The sequence below is a fragment of the Scyliorhinus torazame genome, chromosome 24, assembly GCF_047496885.1.
Source record: "Scyliorhinus torazame isolate Kashiwa2021f chromosome 24, sScyTor2.1, whole genome shotgun sequence".
NCBI lineage: Eukaryota > Metazoa > Chordata > Chondrichthyes > Carcharhiniformes > Scyliorhinidae > Scyliorhinus > Scyliorhinus torazame.
In genome coordinates this window covers 40,167,263-40,180,721 of record NC_092730.1, presented here as the reverse complement: position 1 = coordinate 40,180,721, position 13,459 = coordinate 40,167,263, and the positions used below count along the sequence as shown (strand labels likewise).

The window sequence follows — 13,459 nt, the reverse complement described above, 5'->3', positions numbered from 1 at the left end:
GCTACCCACAGTACAGTCGAGGAGACTAAGTTGAGTTCTCCCAGAACATTCTTCTGGCTCCTCTAGTGGATGAACGTTCACCTGATTGGACACTGGAGGGGTTCTTCGGCTACTTGTCCGTGAAAGCAGTACCGGAAGCAGCTGTGGAGAGAGATTGCAGTCGCCAGAATGCAACTCTCCATTTGTACACTTCACGTCGCTCAGATCTTAGACTCTCAATAGCTTCGTGTGAGGAAGAGGTAGAGCGGGAATTCGGTTCTTGTTGATTGGAGCAAACTGTTCAATGCAGCAATGAGAAGCTCCTTCACCCCCAGCGGGTTGGATAAGGATGGCACTCAGATAAGGGCTCTGGCTAGGGATTAAAAGTAGGGAAAGCATCTATTGTTTGAAATGAAATGACGATGAAGATAGAATTTATGTCGATTTGCGAGTGGATCTTAGTTTGGACGACAGCCGAGTGGTCTAAGTTGCTGCGTTTAGATCGAAGTCTTTACTAGAGGCGTGGGTTTGACTCCCACAACTGATATTGCCTTTTTTCTCCATGTGGTTAAATTTCTCCAGCAAGATTTTCAACATCAGGAAGATCCAATACCTCCCTTTCAGTGGAAAAGTGTTGGTCTCAGGACATGAGATTCTTGTTTAAATACGCACAGCAAGACCACACAGGCAAAAGCGCAGTTAATGCCTCGATAATCTGCTTCAGTGACTCTGGTTGAGGAATTAATATTGAGCACAGGACTCCGGGTAAAATTCGTCTTATCTTCTTGTAAATAGTCTGGCTGGTTGGAGTGATTACATCCGTCTGAGAGGGGAAGTTGGAAACTCGGTTTCTATTGTGATTTACTGCTGGATAAAACTTTATTTCCTTATTGGCCCCCTGTGAGGTATTACTGGATATCGTTATTTCTCTATATTGCCCCTCTGTTGGGTACTATTGGATAACGTTTCCAGTCCAGCTTTGACAAATGGTCACCTGGACTCGAAACGTTTGCTCTTTCCTCTCCCTACAGATGCTGTCAGATCTGCTGAGACTTTAAGGCATTTTCTCTGTGGTTCCCTATGTGTGAGCTTTACAATGTTGTACTGCGTCATGCTGTCTCCTTCATTCTTGGGACTAATGTCGGGATGAGACTGCAAGAATGTTTCTGATAGGTATTTGCTGCAAAGCAAACAGGAACGTGTGTTATGTTTTCTTTTTGTGTCCGGGAGAATGTAAATAGCAGAGAACTACCTCGATTCCTCGACCTGGGCTAATGGCCCAGCACGCTTCCGCTGCGGCACTCTGCTCCTTAAACCAGGAGCTACGATTTTACTGCCCTGCGGTAGCCACACAGGTATTCACTTGCTCATTTTTTTTCTTTCAACTAGAACACACGTTTGAGCACAGTAATTCTGGTCAGCATATTTCAGATAATTTGCTTGCGTTCTGAATTTTGTTCTGTGAAGGTGATGTGATTTCTTGTGTGACGTTGTTCTGATGATAAAGTGGGGAGTGACTGGAATCACCTTCATAGAATGAAGTTCGGGGCGGCAGTTTCACCTCTCTGGGAACATTGATCACGCTGTTATTGATTTCTTCAAACATTGCCTCAAGTCCGACCCCGGACAGGGTCAAGCACGAGCAGCGTGGAGCAGCGGCCCATAACCCAGTGGTCGATGGATCGAAACCACTCTCTGCTATATATATTCTCAATCACACCAAACGAAAACAAGTCGCTATTAGTCAGCAGCACATCTACCTTTTTCTTTATTAGTATCAACGTTTTGCTTACAGTCTGATCCGCTCTTTGACACCTGTTCTTCAGCTACCCACAGTATAGTCGAGGTGACAAAGTTGACTTCTCCCAGAACACTCTTCTGGCGCCTCTCCTGGATGAACGTTCTCCTGTTTGGAAAAAGGAGGGATTCTTCGGCTACTTGTCTGTGAAAGCAGCACCGGGAGCAGCTGTGGAGAGAGAATGCAGTCGTCAGGAAGCAACTCTCCAATTGGATACTTCACGTCGCTCAGATCTTAGGCTTTCAATATCTTCGAGTGAGGAACAGGTAGAGCGGGAATTCGTTCCTGGTTGATTGGAGCAAACTGATCAATGCAGCAATGAGGAGCTCCTTAACCCTCAGCGGCCTGGACAAGGATGACACTCAGATACAGGACTCTGGCTGGTGTTCAAAAGTAGGATAAGCATATCTTGTTTGAAATGGAATGACGATGAAGATAGAATTTGAGCCGATGTGTGCACGGATCTTAGTTTCGGCGACAACGCATCAGGGTGACCGAGCGGTCAAAGGTTCAGGTCGCAGTCCCTTCTGGAAGCGTGGGTGCGAATCCCACTCCTGATATTGACCTTTCCCCCACGAGGTTAATTTTCTCCAGCGAGATTTTCAACCTCACGAATGTCCAATACCTTCCTTTCAATGGAAAAGCGTTGGTCTCAGGACATGAGATTCCCGCTTAAATACGCACAGCAAGACCACACAGGCAAAAGCGCAGTTAATGACTCGATAATCTGCTTCAGTGACTTTGGTTGAGGAATTAATATTGATCCCAGGATCCGGGTAAAATTCGTCTTCTCTTGGAAATAGTCAGGCAGGTTCGATTGTTCACATCCGCCCGAGAGGGGAAGATGGGAACTTAGTTTCTATTGTGATTTGTTGCTCGATAAAGCTTTATTTCCTTATATGCCCCATGTGAGTTATTAATGGATATCGTTATATATCTATATTGCCCCTTTGTGGGGTACTACTGGATATCGTATCCGGTCCAGCTTTGACAAAGTGTCATCTGGACTCGAAACGTTAACTCTTTTCTCTCCCTACAGATCTGGTCAGTCTTGCTGAGACTTTAAAGCATTTTCTCTGTGGTTCCCTCTGTGTGAGCTTTACAATGTTGTAATGTGTCATGCTGTCTGCTTTATCCTGGGTTTAATGTCGGGATGAGACTGCAAGAAAGTTTCTGATCGGTATTTGCTGCAAAGCAAACAGGAACGTGCGTTATTTTTACTTTACGTGTCAGGGAGGATGTAAATAGCAGAGAATGGCCTCGATTCCTCGACCTTGGGCTAATGACCCAACACGCATCCGCTGCGGCACTCTGCTCCTTAAACCAGGAGCTACAACATTACTGCCCTGCGGTAGCCACACAGCTATTCACTTCCTCATTTTTTCTTTCAACAAGAACACACGTTTGAGCACACTGATTCTGGTCAGCATAGTTCAGATAATTTACTTTCGTGCTGAATGGTTATTCTGTGAAGGGGATGTGATTTGTTCTGATGGGAAAGTGGGGAGTGACTGGAATCACCTTCATAAAATGAAGTTCGGGGCGGCAGTTTCATCTCTCCGGGAACATTGATTACTCTGTTACTGATTTCTTCAAGCTTTGCCTGTATTTATAGAACGAATACACAAACAATGAAGCGGGAGAATGTATTAAATCAGAGATTGGATATTCTTGTAACCAATACGGCTGGAATGGGAATCCTTCATTTTCCGATAAATCGGGATGAACAGATCGCTCAGTCAGAAATCAGATATCTGGGGATTTAAATGTGATTACTACAGTGATAATATTAACCATGTTAATGTTATTTTGCTCCAATTGAAACGTATCACGAATACCTCGTTAACTTGTTGCACAACTTGCTTTCAGCCAGGAGATGGCAGCAGTGCGCAATAGTTTGGGTCTCCTGATTGTGTCCACAGATCTCGATAGGAATGGAGCTGCTGCTTCCCGGGGAGCTGCCAAGCAAGAGGCACAGATACTGACCAACTGCACCCGCTCCAAATAGATTCCCCAAATTACTGAACAAAACAAAAACAAGCACAAATCATATTTTAAGAAACTATGACAGTGACTCTGAAAACAATACACCATGACCTCTGAAAGAATCGATTTGCTGTAACTAATTAAAGATGAACCGTTTCAATATCAGCCGTAATTCCTTACCAGTTCTCAGACAGGCACCGACTAGTTAGAAGTTTGCTTCACTTTTCAAGGTCTGGCTCAATAAAATCAATCACAGGCCCATGATCTGCTTTCCTCCTGTTCTCAGACACATCCACTTTGTACAAGGGCGCACTAACTGGTTTTCAGAGTAAGAGTCAGACTGCAGTCACTTCGTTCTCTCTCGATCCCTTTATCCCAGAACCACCTCACAACCAGGAATGGAACTTCTCACAGAGCCAAGAATGGAATAGTTTGTCGATTCTTCCACTGATTCAGGACCGCCCATCGCCAGGATGTATTCGTCCAAAAGAGTTGGGATGAAATAGGGCTGAGTTTCACTGTATCCAATCAGTCCCCGGAGAAGCACAAAAACAGTGAGTGAGGGAGAGAGAAAGAAACAAAGAAACAGATAGAGAGATAAAATATGTTCCATTTCTAACACGATCTTTTTACCCAAAAAAACATTCAGCTGAATGAAACCGAACCACGTTTCCATTCGCTGCCGTTGCTGCTTCTCTTCCAAACGTTGCAGGAAACGTTATTAGTTATTGATTGTTGTTTTGAGTGCGAGCTTCTTTATATTTCGTTCAGTTTCCAAAACCAATGCTGAACATCTGACTGACTCAAACCGTTCATTTACAAACATTCCAATTCATTCTCGAGTCAGTGGTTTGCGCGGGGAGTTTCGCAAACACTTCGAAACACAGTCGCTGCGAACAGAGTTCGAACCAGCGTCGGGAAGCCCCACGGGATTTCAAGTCTAACGCCTTAACCACTCGGCCATCGCAGCTGTGTCTAGTGTGCCATTCATTAGTAATTTGGTCGATAGAATACATTCTAAAACCAGCCTGGAATCACTCCAGGAAGTTATTGCATTCAAACGATCAACGGGGCCCCGATGTTTATGTGAGGAGAGGTTGAATCTTCGTGGAAAATGACCATTGGATTTGGAGAGAGGCCTTGAGAGACTCGAAAACCTCAGCTCCCTAAACGCACAATTCCACCGATTAAATAGATTGTGGAACAACATCAGTTACATTGGAAATATATTAGAAATTCAAATGGAACAGGACCACACTTTACAGTCTGGAAGAAAATTTAAATGATGAAATCTTGAAATTACAGCACAGAAGGAGACCTGTGCAGGCCGAACGGTCACCTGATGACGCAACTAAAATGGTCACGTGTCGGGATTTCGGCAGTTCCCCGGATCGCGCTCAGATTGATAGATACAGAAACATTTCCAAACTGACATTCAGTACCAATGTCTGATAGAGACTGAAACCCACCCTCACATACAGTCCCAGACATTGACGCATAATGAAGGAATCCTGCTCTCACAAACTATTGAGACTGAGGTGCAGAGTGTTCCCTCCACTCGCGAATACTACCTGTGATTTACAGAGACAGAACACATCTCAGTCAGGTGAGTAGCAGAGTTTGATGGGTACAACATGTATTCCACAATCACCTTCTCTGCGCCAGATAATCAGATGCAGACGACATGCGGCGTCTGTGTTGGTTTAACAAGGGTTTTACCCAAGAACAGGAACAGATTTACACAATATCAGGGTATAAGACGTAGGAGCAGAAGTAGGCCATTCAGCCCATCGAATATGCTCCGCATTTCAATGAGATCATGCTTGATCTGATATATGACGTGTTATGGCCTTATACGGTGGCATATTATCACAGTGGTTACCTCACAGAGCCAGCGATCCGGGTTCAATTCCAGCTTTTGGTCACTGACTGTGTGGAGTTTGCACTTTCTCTCCGTGTCTGTGTGGGTTCCCTCCGGGTGCTGCGATTTCCTCGCACAGTCCAAATGTGTGCGCGTTAGGTAGACTGTCCATGCTAAATTGCCCCTTAGTGTTCAGAAAGTTGGGTGGTGTTACAGGGATGTGATGGAGACACAGAGGCTCTTTCAGAATATCGTTGCCGAGTCCATTGGAAGAATGGCCTCCTTTTACATTTTAATGATCTCATGATAATACTCATGTCCACTTTCCCGGCATTTTATCTCTAGATTTCACGATGAACCTTTAAAACCAGCAATCCCACCAAGCCTCAGGTAGCGGTAACTCCTCAATGGTCGTTAATTTCCCGGCTGTCAGTCATTTGGCCAGTCTTGAGTGAAGTCACATCCTGGAAATGACATACATTGATCCAGTTCTAATATAAATTAAGTTGCTCTAGTCCCTGATGACCATAGGCCCTTTGAGTCTAAGATCTGACTGGTGGTGATTTAACCTGAGGATCACCATACTTCAGGCGAGGATCAATAATAATAATACTAATAATCTCTTATTGTCACAAGTAGGCTTCAATCAAGTTACTGTGAAAAGCCCGGAGTCGCCACATTCCGGCGCCGGTTCGGGGAGGCTGGAACGGGAATTGTGAGATGGCGGGGTTTTCATGTTTCAAGTCGAGTATAACCGTGTGATCTCTATCTAATTAATTTGGTTTTGCTTCTGCTAATCTTGTCTCACAGTGAGGCAAACCTCACTGATTTGATAGACGAGTGATCGTTCTTCAGTCTTGTCATTGTCGGACCCGCTGAATATGGAGGCATATCCTGTGTGGCAGGATTTAGCTCCAACTCAAGCTATAAGTTTGTGGATGATACCACTGCGGTAGGTCGTATCGCAAACAATGACGAATCAGATGCAGGAGGTAGATAAATCACATGGTTGCATAGTGCACTGTCATGTGAGTGTACATTTAAGACATGTAAGTTTAAGCAATGCACATTTAAGAAAACAGTGATGTCAGAGAGTGGGTGGAGCTGGGCTTTAGGTCAGCCTTTTTGCAGATTTTTACTTTCAGTTTAAAAAGCAGCTTGTGTGTGTCTGTGTGTTTCCAGAGAGCTGCAAGTTTGAAAAGAGATTGGGAGTGTCTTCGTTTGCAGGGTGCTGGATCTCTGACATAAAAGACCATCTCTGGATCATTTGGGTGATTTAAACTGATAATTGTAAAGCCTTCAACCTGATGTGATTCTGTTTAAAGGTGTTAAGTCTCTTGGAAGTTTGAAGGAACATTTTAAGGAATTGTTTCTGTTGCGATATTTTCTGAGTTATCTTTGAAGTAAGGGGCGTTAAGAGATCCAATGTTTATTTAAGATGTTAAGTTGAGTTCATGGAATAAACAGTGCTTTGTGTTTAAAAGCCCACGAGTCCATAATTGTATAATAATAATACACCAAGGGAAAAAGCCGTGTGCCAGGAAAAGCAACAAATCCATTAAAGGGAGAGGTTGGTTGAACTCCATGATACATTTTGGGGTTCTGAAAACGCCTCACCCATAGAAATTGGGGGCTCGTCCGGGATAAAAGTCTATCTATTGGATTGGCTTTTGTGAACTTAAAGACAGTGAAGGATTGTTCCTTTTCCGGTGTGGTATTTTAGTTTACGTGGGGAGAGTGTTGTGAACAATGGTTCTTTCAGAGGCTCAGAAGTTTTTGTGGGTGGAGAATGTCACACGAAGTACTTTACGGGCAGAAACGAACAGCAGACTGTTAGATTTGGCAAGAACATTGCAGTTAACCTTACCTGACAAAATGCGAAAAGATGAAGTAATTATGGCGGTGGTTAAGCATTTAAAGTTGCATGCGATAGAGTTTGACTCATTGGAAATGGCAAAAATTCAGTTGCAAATTGAACAAATGGAACATGAGAAAGAATGAAAGCGGCTTGAATACGAGAGGGAGAGAGAGGAAAAAGAAAGAGAAAGAGAGAGATAGGGGAAAAAGAAAAGGAGAGAGCAGAAAGGCGAAAAGAAAGAATAGTCCTAGCAGAACAAAAAGAAAAAGAAATGGAAATACAGAGGAGGGAAAAAAATAAAGAGAGCGAGTTTGAACTTCAGAAAATGGCCATGAAACATGACAATCAGTTAACATTGGCAGACGTAAAGGGAAACGTACAGCTGGATGATAGTGATGAGGATAGTGTGAAAGCGCGTCATAGTCGAAGGCTTGGTGGGAAACTATTTAAATATGTCCAAGCACTGCCACGGTTTGACGAGAAGGAAGTGGAAGCCTTTTTCATTTCATTTCAGAAGGTAGCTAAACAAATGAAATGGTCACAGGACATGTGGGCGTTACTGATTCAAACAAAGCTGGTAGGTAGAGCTAGTGAAGTGTTTGCATCACGACCGGAGGTGGAATCTGGAACGTATGAGCAGGTGAAGAAACCCATCTTAAGGCATCTGAGCGAGTGCCTGAAGCTTACAGACTAAGGTTTAGAAATTTAAGGAAAGAATTTGGTCAAACATACATGGAGTTTGAAAGGCTGAAAGACAGTAATTTTGATAGGTGGATAAGGGCTTTGAAAATAGACCAAATGTATTAAGTTCTCAGAAAATTATACTTTTGGAGGAGTTTAAAAATTCAATTCCTGATGTAGTGAGAACTCATGTGGAAGAACAGAAGGATAGAGCTGCGAAATTAGTATCGGAAATGGCAGATGATTATGAATACGTTCATAAATCAAAGATTGTTTTCCGACATCAGTTTCAGCCGATGAGGGATAGAAACTGGGGACATGAGAAATACTCAAGTGGTAAAGGTAAAGGTGATATGATGGGAGACAATAAAGGGAGTGTACCTCTGATTAAAAAATAAATCCAGGAGGGTGGAAAAGAAATGAAAACTTTCAAATGTTTTCACTGTAATAAACTAGTCCATTAAAGTCACAGTGTTGGTGGTTGAAGACAAGCACTGAGAAGGGTGATGTGGTAAAACAGGATAAGACGGTGGGGTTTGTAAGAGTGGTAAAGGAAATCCCAAGGGACGCGAAGGAGGTGCAAACAATTGTACAGCCTGTTCAAGAAGTAATTGTTAAGAAGGTGCCAGATGTATTTAAAGAATTTACTTGTGTGGGTAGAATTTACTTATGTGTATCAAGAGGAGCAGGTGAAGAAGCCACAATGTTTTGAGATACAGTGGCTAGTCAATCTTTAATGGTAAAAATGAGGAATTATGTAGTTTGGGAAGAATGTTGCCAGAAAAGGTGGTGATATGTGGAATTCAGGGTGAGAGGAGTCGCGTTCCATTGTATAAGGTGAAGTTGGAAAGTCCAGTGAAGAATGGTGAAGAGGTAGTAGGAGTAATAGATAAACTATCTTGTCCAGGAATACAGTTTATCTTGGGTAATGATATACCTGCATCGCAGGTGGGAGTGATGCCTACTGTGGTTGATAAGGCAGTGGAAAATCAGTCAACTGAAGTGTTGAAGGACGAATATCCTGGGATTTTTCCGGTTTGTGTCGTAACAAGGTCGCAAAGTTACAGGTGAAGACAAGAGGAGAAATCAAAGAGTAAAGGTGAAGTTGAAGTGCAATTATCAGCAACAATTTTTGATCAGATGGTTGAAAAAGAACAAGAACAGGTGGAGGATGAGGCGGATATTTTTAGTTCAGGAATATTTGCGGAGTTATAACAGAAAGATGTAGAAATAAAACGGATATATCAGAAAGCATACACGGAAGAGGAATCTGAGAGTATACCAGTGTGTTATTACCGTAAACATGATGGCCTGATGAGAAAATGGAGACCTGTACATATGCAGGCGGACGAAAAGTGGGCAGAAGATCATCAAGTAGAATTGCCGATAGGGTATAGAAAGGAGGTGTTGCGAGTTGCACATGAGGTACCAGTGGGAGGTCATTTGGAAATAAGGAAAACTCAAGCTAAAATCCAAAATTGTTTTACTCGCCTGGACTACATAAAGATGTAGTTAGATTTTATAAATCATGTCGCACATGTCAAGTGATAGGGAAACCTCAAGCAATGATAAAACCAGCGCCCTTAATACCCATTCCAGCATTTAAGGAACCTTTTACAAGGGCCCTAATCGATTGTGTAGGACCGCTTTCTAAAACAAAAAGTGGGAATCAATATCTTTTGACTGTAATGGATGTGTCTACTAGGTTTCCAGCGGCCATTCCAGTACGTAATATTACAGCTAAAAGGATTGTGGAGGAGTTACTTCATTTCTTTACTAGATATGGACTACCACCAGAAATTCAATCCGATCAAGGAACTAATTTTACTTCAAAGTTATTCAAAGAAGTTATGGATAGCTCAGGAATAAAACAATTTAAATCAACTGCGTCCCATCCAGAATCGCAGGGAGCGTCAGAAAGTTTGCATCAGACATTAAAGCCAATGTTGAGGCCGTATTGTCAAGATTAACCAGAGGATTGGGATAAATGAATCCCATTCGTATTGTTTGCAATTAGGGATGCACCTAATGAGTCTACCAAATTTAGTCCTTTAGTCCGCCTAATTTGATTAAGGAAAAATTGGTGGGTGCGAAATCGGAAATTACACTATTGGATTACGTGTCAAATTTTAGGAAACGATTAAATAGAGCAGGTGAATTGGCTAGACAACATTTGAAAGTTGTACAAAATGGAATGAAATGGTTAGCGGACAAGAAATCCAAAGTTCGTAGTTTTGCCAGTGGGGATAAAGTTGTTACCAGTTGCAGGGGAGCCTTTAAAAGCTAGGTTTTGTGGACAGTATCAGATTGAAAGGAAATTAAATGAGGTGAATTAAGTGGTAAAAACACCAGATAGAAGGAAGACTCACCGAGTGTGTCATGTGAATATGCTTAAAAGGTACTTTGAAAGGGAAGGAGAGAAAAAGGAGGTTTTAATGATTCTAACTCAAAGTGACGAACCAAATCCAGATGACTGTGAATTTGACATCCTCAAATTAAATTGGATGATGAGGATGTTCTTAAAATTTGGTATGAATTGTTAAGTTACCTTCCAGAGGAAAAACGAACTGACCAGAGAGAGTTATTGAAATCACATGGGCAAGTTTGTAGTGATAAATTGGGGAGTATTAAAATGGCTATACATGATGTAGATGTAGGAAATGCTGTTCCTATCAAACAACATTCATATAGACTTAATCCTTTAAAATTGGCACACGTTAACAAAGAGATTGAGAGTATGCTTAAAATGGCATAATTGAAGTGGGTAGCAGCCAATGGAGCTCACCCATAGTGATGGTACCTAAACCAGACGGTACCCAACAGTTGTATGTGGACTATAGAAAGATGAATGCAGTTACAAGAACTGACTCTTACCCTATCCCACGTTTGAATGATTGCATTGAGAAAGTAGGACAATCTGCTTTTATTTCCAACTTCCAGATATGGAAAGAACATTTAAAGCATCGTATGGAGTTCTTCGATCGACTTCAGGTGGCGGGGTTGGTAATGAAACTAGCCGAAAGTGAATTTGCAGGAGCCCGAGTCACTTTCCTTGAGGAGTTTCTGATACCCTCAAGAGGAAGGGAAATAATGCGATTTCTTAGAATGAGTGGATTTAATCGAACTTTAGTGCAAACGTTTTGTGGCGTGATTACTCCACTGATGGAATTGCTGAAGAAACGTAAAAATATTCAATGGACAGCGTACTTTCAACAGTCATTTGACTGCCTGAAAGCTGTGATCACCAATGTCCCTGTATTGGAGAATTGCAAAGGACTATGTGGTCAGATTGAACTAAAGTATCTGATTCCACAGAGAAATGCAGAGTAGTAGAGGAATGGATGGATCATTATCATAGAATTTACAGAGCAGAAGGAGGCCATTCAGCCCATCGAGTCTGCACCGGTTCTTGGAAAGAGCACCCTACCCAAGGTCAACACCGCCACCCTATCCCCATAACCCAGTAACCGCACGGGCAATTTTGGACACTAAGGGCAATTTATCATGGCCAATCCACCTAACCCGCACATCGTTGAACTGTGGGAGGAAACCAGAGCACCCGGAGAAAACCCACGCAGACACGGGGAGGATGTGCAGACTCCGCACAGACAGTGACCCAAGCCAGAATCGAACCTGGGACCCTGGAGCGGTGAAGCAATTGTGCTATCCACAAGGCTACCGTGCTGCCCCCGTGCAGAGATCTCGTGCAGAGATTTTGTTCAAAGAGACTGTCAATCGAGAAGGATTTCGGTTGGAGGAAGAATAACAAAGAAAAAATGGACTATATTATTATACCTGTTTGCATGTGTTGTTTTTTTTTAAGCGAAAGTGTATATTTACTGTGTATATTTCTTAGTGAATGGTGCAAAAGTGAAAAATGAAACCATCTTGAAATTGAAGTTTTTTTTTCTTGGGTGGAGTTGTCATGTAAGAGTACCTTTAAGACATGGATATTTGAGCAATGTACCTTTAAGAAAACAGTGATGCCAGAGAGTGGGTGGAGCTGGGCTTTAGGTCAGCCATTTTTCAGGTTTTTACTTTCAGTTTAAAAAGCACCTTGTGTGTGTCTGTGTGTTTCCAGGGAGCTGCAAGTTTGAAAAGAGCTTGGGAGTGTCTGTGTTAGCAGGGAGCTGGATCTCTGACATAAAAGACCATCTTTGGATCATTTGGGAGATTTAAACTGATGATTGTAAAGCCTTTAACCTGATGTGATTCTGTTTCAAGGTGTTAAGTCCCTTGGAAGTTTGAAGGAACAGTTTAAGGAATTATTTACTGTTGCAATATTTTCTGAGTTATCTTTGAAGTAAGCTGTGGTAAGAGATCCAATGTTTATTTAAGATGTTCAGTTGAGTTCATGGAATAAACAATGTTTTGTGTTTAAAAACCCACGTGTCCATAATTGTAATCCCACACCTAGGGAAAAAGCCATGTGCTAAGAAAAGCAACAAATCCATTAAAGGGAGAGATCGGTAGAACTTTCTGATACATTTTGGGGTTCGGAAAACGCCTCGCCCATAACAGTACCTAAAACAGCCTGTGTCTAAATATCGGAAAGACCAAGGAACTGATCATCGACGCCATGAAGCGTTGCACAACACACACACCCGTCTGCATCAATGGGTGCGAAGTGGAGATGGTCGATAGCTTTACAACTCTGGGGGTCGCCATCACCAACAGTCTGTCCTGGTCCACTCACGTTGATGCAACAATCTAGAAAGCCCAACATCCTTTCTACCTCCGAAGGAAGGACAAGAAATTCGTCATGTCTGCTTCGACTCTCACAAACTTGTACAGATGCGCCATAGAAAGCATCCTATCGGGCTGCATCACAGCTTGGTATGGCAACTGCTCGGTCCAACTTCGCAAGAAACTGCAATGTGGTGAACTCAGCCCAACCCATCACACAAGCATGCCACCCGAACAGTGATTCTGCCTACAACTCCCGCTGCCGCAGGACAGCAGACAACATTATCAGAGACCCTCCCCCCCCAGGTTTTGACTTTTTACAGACTATTTCATCAGCCAGAAGGCACTGAAGTCTGAAGACCCGCACATCCAGACATAGGAACAGCTTCTTCCCCACAGCTACTAGACTCCTCAACAACTCTCCCTCGGACTGATCTGTTCCGTGTAAGAACACTATTCACGACGCCCTATGCTGCTCTTGCTCATGGATTTAATTTGTTTGTCCACTTGTTCCGCACTGTAACCAATCACTGTTTGTCGATGTACCATTTGGCAATGCACTGTGTCGATTATTCTTTTTTTGCCCACTCTGTATGTAATGTGTATGTGC

The 13,459-nt window shown here is 42.7% G+C and overlaps 1 non-coding gene across 1 annotated transcript; it reads right to left on the bottom strand.

Moving 5' to 3' along the window:
- Nucleotides 1-4,651: 4,651 nt before the first annotated feature.
- Nucleotides 4,652-4,733, bottom strand: trnas-uga (transfer RNA serine (anticodon UGA)). Its single transcript has one exon. It is a non-coding gene; the product is annotated as a tRNA-Ser (tRNA).
- Nucleotides 4,734-13,459: the final 8,726 nt, after the last annotated feature.